The sequence below is a fragment of the Triticum urartu genome, unplaced genomic scaffold (assembly GCF_003073215.2).
Source record: "Triticum urartu cultivar G1812 unplaced genomic scaffold, Tu2.1 TuUngrouped_contig_3805, whole genome shotgun sequence".
NCBI classification, from domain to species: domain Eukaryota; kingdom Viridiplantae; phylum Streptophyta; class Magnoliopsida; order Poales; family Poaceae; genus Triticum; species Triticum urartu.
In genome coordinates, this window is record NW_024114357.1 from 2,841 (window position 1) to 8,627 (window position 5,787).

At 44.9% G+C, this 5,787-nt stretch overlaps 1 non-coding gene across 1 annotated transcript; it reads right to left on the reverse strand.

Annotated features, from left to right (window-relative positions):
* Positions 1 to 3,466: 3,466 nt before the first annotated feature.
* Positions 3,467 to 3,546, reverse strand: TRNAL-UAG. The gene has a single exon. It is a non-coding gene; the product is annotated as a tRNA-Leu (tRNA).
* Between the last annotated feature and the right edge of the window lie 2,241 nt (positions 3,547 to 5,787).

Genomic DNA, 5,787 nt, shown 5'->3' on the forward strand with positions numbered 1-5,787 from the left:
CCGCACTCGCCGTCCGGCTTGCAGCAGCCAACATCCACCGCCGGCGAGCCGCATCGCCAGTCCGCTCGTTGAAGGAAGCCCTTGCAGCACCGCTGGGCACGTTCGGTTTCCTTTGTATCTATGGACTGTACTTCCTCACACGAGAGGTCCTTTTTTCTGTGCCCATGGGACGTACTCCCTCACGTATATATGATGCTGCATTGCCAGCTGCGAGACACGATCCGGACGCGATGACGCGTCAAACTCATCTACTCGAAAACGAGCCGGATCGGGCGCGCGTGATCGGCCGCTCCCACCCGGCACACGCTTCTCCATGTGGGCCGCAACCGCCTCCGCCTCCTTATCCACACTCGCCACCGCTGCGTCTTCCTCGCCCGCTCCTCCGACGCGCGCGGTACCTCGGCTCTCAGTGCCGCACGCAGCAACGTCTTCTGCCCTCGTCCCATCTAGCTCCCGCAACACTAGTAAAAAAAGAGCCTTTATCCCGGTTCTAGAACCGGGACTAAAGAGTCGATACTAAAGCCTCCCCCTTTAGTCCCGGTTCTTATTGGAACCGGGACTAAAGGCCCTCCACGTGGCTGCTGCCTGGAGGTCCACCTTTAGTCCTGATTAGTAACACCAACCGGTACTAAAGAAAATTTTATAATTTTTTTGATTTTTTTTGAATTTTAAATTTTTGAATTATTTTAACCTCTAATATCTAATCATCTCTCATCACTGCTCAATTTAACCTTTAATCTTCAATCACCCCTCATCATTTCAAATTATCTAACTTCCCGAACGGTCACCCATCCTCTCACTACTCCAGACTGAGCACGCTTAACTTCCGGGTTCTATTCTCCCTCGTTTCAAGTCTGCACTTATTGTTTTCCTGACAATAGTAAGATGTCAATCCTATTAATCCTCAAGAATTTAGCTTGAGCATGAAGTCACACATTTCACTGTTTGAGTTTGAAACTATTGTTCTAAAAATCAATAATTATTTAGTAACACTAATATTTCTTGAATAAGTAGTTTGACCCTAGTCTGACCACAGTTTGACCATAGTTTGACCAGATTTGACCAAAATTCAAAAAATAAAATAATTATTTAGTAACACTAATATTTCTTGAATAAGTAGTTTGACCATTGTTTGACCACAGTTTGACCATAGTTGACCAAAATTCAAAAAAACTGAAATAATTATTTAGTAACATTAATATTCTTGAATAACTATTTAGTAACACTAATACTTCTTGAATAAGTAGTTTGACCATAGTTTGACCAGATTTAACAAAAATTCAAAAAAAAACTGAAATTTGAGCATAACTTTTTTTCCTTTTAGAATTTGAGGATTCTAAAAATTTGCAAACAGGCCATAGGCTGTTAAAATCGGAAGCAGATTTTCGTTCTGAACATTTTGATATATTATACGTTTTTTTCCGACATTGTATGCAAAAGTTATAGCCGTTTTACATTTTCCCTACATTTTTTGCAAAACATGTCCAAATTTAAGTTTTTAAATTTTCCTAACTAGTAGATGTAGTAATATAACTACCTCTCGAAGGATTTTGTTTTTTGAAGTTTTTATCATTTTCTTTTATTTTTTTCGAAACAAAAAAGGCGATAGGGGGGGGGGGTAGAGTTTGAAAATGGAACCTTTAGTCCCGGTTTGAGACACAAACCGGGACTAAAGGGCTCAGGTGAACCGGGACTAATGCCTTAGCCGCACGAACCGGGACCAATGCTCACATTAGTTCCGGTTCGTAACTGAACCGGAACTAATGGGCTGACCCGGGCTGGACCTTTACCCCCTTTTCTACTAGTGTTAGCCGCCCCTCTATCTTCTGCTCACTCACACTATGACGCACCGGACTGCGTCGGGGAGGCCACCGATGCTGGCGACGTCGACCAGCCATGTTGCACCCACGGGCCGCGGCCACCCGGTGCTGCGACGTCAATGTGGCCGGGATTGGATCTCCTTGTCCAACCTTCGCCTTCTTCCCCATACCCCCAGATTGTGCTTCAAATCGTCGTTTTGGTGTCTCCTGGCAAGCAACCTCCGGTGATTTCCCGACCATAGTTACGACGACTCCATAACTCTAGATGGGCGTGTTGAGGTCCACACGCCATGGCACGTGTGGGGCAGAGGTGGTCGGAGACTACTGCTTGACGACGTAGTAGTACAACATTTGCAGCTACTCCGGCCAGGCTGGAGAGTGCATCGGGTAGTGACACCTGATGGGTCGTCGTAGTTGCTAGCTCCATGCTCCTCTGTCTGTGGCGGTGCGCGTTGTGTTTCACTGAGTTGATCTTGCGGGCAGCCACCACCTTTGGATCCTTCGCCTTCGGCGGAACTTCAAACATCTTGATCGGGTCCATGCGGCGGTGGACCGCGAAAGGTGGGGTAAATGACGGTGGCAATCAGAGATAGAGGGAGTGAAAGAACAGGAGAGTACTACCTCAGATAGTGCGGGAGAAAATAATTCTAGACATGAACGGTCCAAAAATTTGGAGATATGTACATATCTTTATTTTTTATGAGAAACTCGTACCTCTCTTTATTTGTAGGTATAGATATAGATGAAAACATAAGAACATTATTTTTTGAGAGGCTGAGAGGCTGCTTCATGGATCTACAAAAACAGGAAAAATGAAAGGACGTTAAAATAAAAGGTTTGGAAAAATGGCACCTATTAATTAGTACTAACAATTACTAAAAATTCACAAAGGGTAGTTTAGCTTTTTTCTTAATTAATTAGTACTCACAAAATAAGAAATGAAGGATGTCTTGAAGAATTTCCATGAGCCGATGTAAGCATGACTTAGTGCAGTTTACCAAAATACTGCTCATTGCCTCCATAACAAAAGAGAAAAGAGGGGGGCGGGGGGGAATACTGCTCCTTGCCTCCATAACAAAAGAGAAAAGAGGGGGGTGGGGGGGAATACTGCTCCTTGCCTCCATAACAAAAGAGAAAAGAGGGGGGGGGGGGGGTGGCAGCTAAAAATAAAATAAAAAAGTATGACAGCTGTAGGTATAGATATAGATGAAAACATAAGAACATTATTTTTTGAGAGGCTGAGAGGCTGCTTCATGGATCTACAAAAACAGGAAAAATGAAAGGACGTTAAAATAAAAGGTTTGGAAAAATGGCACCTATTAATTAGTACTAACAATTACTAAAAATTCACAAAGGGTAGTTTAGCTTTTTTCTTAATTAATTAGTACTCACAAAATAAGAAATGAAGGATGTCTTGAAGAATTTCCATGAGCCGATGTAAGCATGACTTAGTGCAGTTTACCAAAATACTGCTCATTGCCTCCATAACAAAAGAGAAAAGAGGGGGGCAGGGGGGAATACTGCTCCTTGCCTCCATAACAAAAGAGAAAAGAGGGGGGTGGGGGGGAATACTGCTCCTTGCCTCCATAACAAAAGAGAAAAGAGGGGGGTGGGGGGGTGGCAGCTAAAAATAAAATAAAAAAGTATGACAGCTGTGGGGTTTGAACCCACGCCCTTTCGGACCAGAGCCTAAATCTGGCGCCTTAGACCACTCGGCCAAACTGTCTTGGTTTATAATGTTGCACATTCTATTTTATATACTCAGCATGATTTGTACTCTGTTTATCATTTTAGTGCACCACACAGCTTTCCAAACGATGAGAGCAACTACAGGGTAGGGTAATGTCTCAAAGTAAATTGATAAGTGAGTCATCTGACTTGGGCTGTTTTGGTGGTTATGATTTGAAGTACTTATATTCTGCGGTTAACACCTGAAAGATGCGCTGACGTCGATTTCATCATTCTCGTCCTCCTGCCTGGTGCATCTTCTATATCTAAATAGCTAGCCCCACTAAATATTTTTCTCAACATGCAAGCATGCCACACCATGCCATAGTATGCATGAGAAAAGGCCCACCTCCACTATCATATGTCTCCTAACATGCAAGCATGGCACTTCATCATTTAACATGCATGAAAAAAAGACTCATCTCAACATGCAAATATCCAAGAAAATTTTCATTCTACTATGCTATTTAGATTTAATAAAAAATTACAATTATATAGTAATCAATATAATAAATTATATCTAAATAGCTAGCCCCCACTAACTATTTTTCTCAACATGCAAGTATGCCACATCATCCCATAGCATGCATGAGAAAAGGGCCACCTCCACTATCATATGTCTCCTAACATGCAAGCATGGCACTTCATCATTAAACATGCATGAAAAAAGACTCATCTCAACATGCAAACATCCAAGAGAATTTTCATTCTACTATGCTATTTAGATTTAATAAAATATTACAATTATATAGTAATCAACATAATAAATTATATGTATTTTCAGTTTTAGCTTTTTATATTATTACTTCACTTATTCATTATTCATACAACGAATCACATTGAAATATGTTGTAAAATATTCCCGCAACAACGTGCGGGGTATCATCTAGTTCTCCTAGATGCTAGCTCCTGGTACATCTTGCCTGATGTGTCCTGACGTGGATTTCTATTGAGTGAGAGGGCGACCTCTGCTGCCGTTCCTCACGACGCTCTGACCTCGTCGGTGTGATCTCGCTCCTCCCGCGCCCAGTGCTTGGATCCAAATCTAGGGTCGGAATGGAGTAAGAGTAGCTCCAACCGGACGATCAATTTCGTTTGCTCATCCTTTTGGATCGCTGCAGACAAAAACGGTGGTCCAACACAGAGACCCAAACTTAAATCATGTCTGCTTCGTGCCCGCGCCGACTCATTTCATGCCTAAATTTGAGCCGGATGTGTTCTCGCGGACACGAAAAAACAGCGCCCCGCGTCCACTCCGTGTCCGTCGCAGGCCCACTAGTCCGCCGCTCAACCACCGCACGCGTCTTATTACATGTCAGCACCTACCTTGGGGTCCGCCTGATAGTGGGTGGAAGGTCCGCGTGCTCGTCCTTTTTAATGGAAGCGTGCGGCGGGGCCGGTCTCATCCACTTCCAACACCTGTCCACATCTTGCCACGCGGTGCTCCCTCACCGACCACTAGAAACGCTAGCAAGCCCAAACCCTAGCCACCATGGGGTTTTTCAATGGAAAGGGGAAGGGGAAGCTCAGCGCCGTATCGTAAAACGCGATGAATCATTCTATCTGATTTTTTTCTTGGTGAATAGGTACTTACGGAGTCGGAATTGTTGGGGAACGTTGCATGGAAAACAAAAAAATTCTACGGACACACAAGATCTATCCATGGAGATGCATAGCAACGAGAGGGGAGAGTGTGTCTACGTACCCTCGTAGACCGTAAGCGGAAGCGTTTAACAATGCGGTTGATGTAGCCAAACTTCTTCGTGCTCCAACCGATCAAGTACCGAACGTACGACACCTCTGCGTTCTGCACACGTTCAGCTCGGTGACATCCTCCGCCTTCTTGATCCAGCAAGACGGCGAGGTAGTAAATGAGTTCCGGCAGCACGACGGCGTGGTGACAGTGATGGTGATGTGATCTCCATAGGGCTTTGCCTAAGCACTACGAAAATATGACCGAGGGAGTAAATGGTGGACGGGGGCGCCGCACACGGCTAAGACAATATTGTGGTTGATATATAGGTGGGGGAGGGAGGAGACAGCCTGGAGGCGCCCCAAGTTGGTCCGAATCCCACTTGGGGTCCTGCCCCAAGCTGCACCCCCTGCCATGTATGAGTGCAGGAGAAAGGCAGGGGAGGGTGGCGCCCCACCCCCTCCTTTCCTTTCTCACTTGAGGAGTGAAAGGAAGGAGGGGCCACCCCTCCCCTTTCCTTCCCCCTAAGGCCGGTTGTCCAAGGAA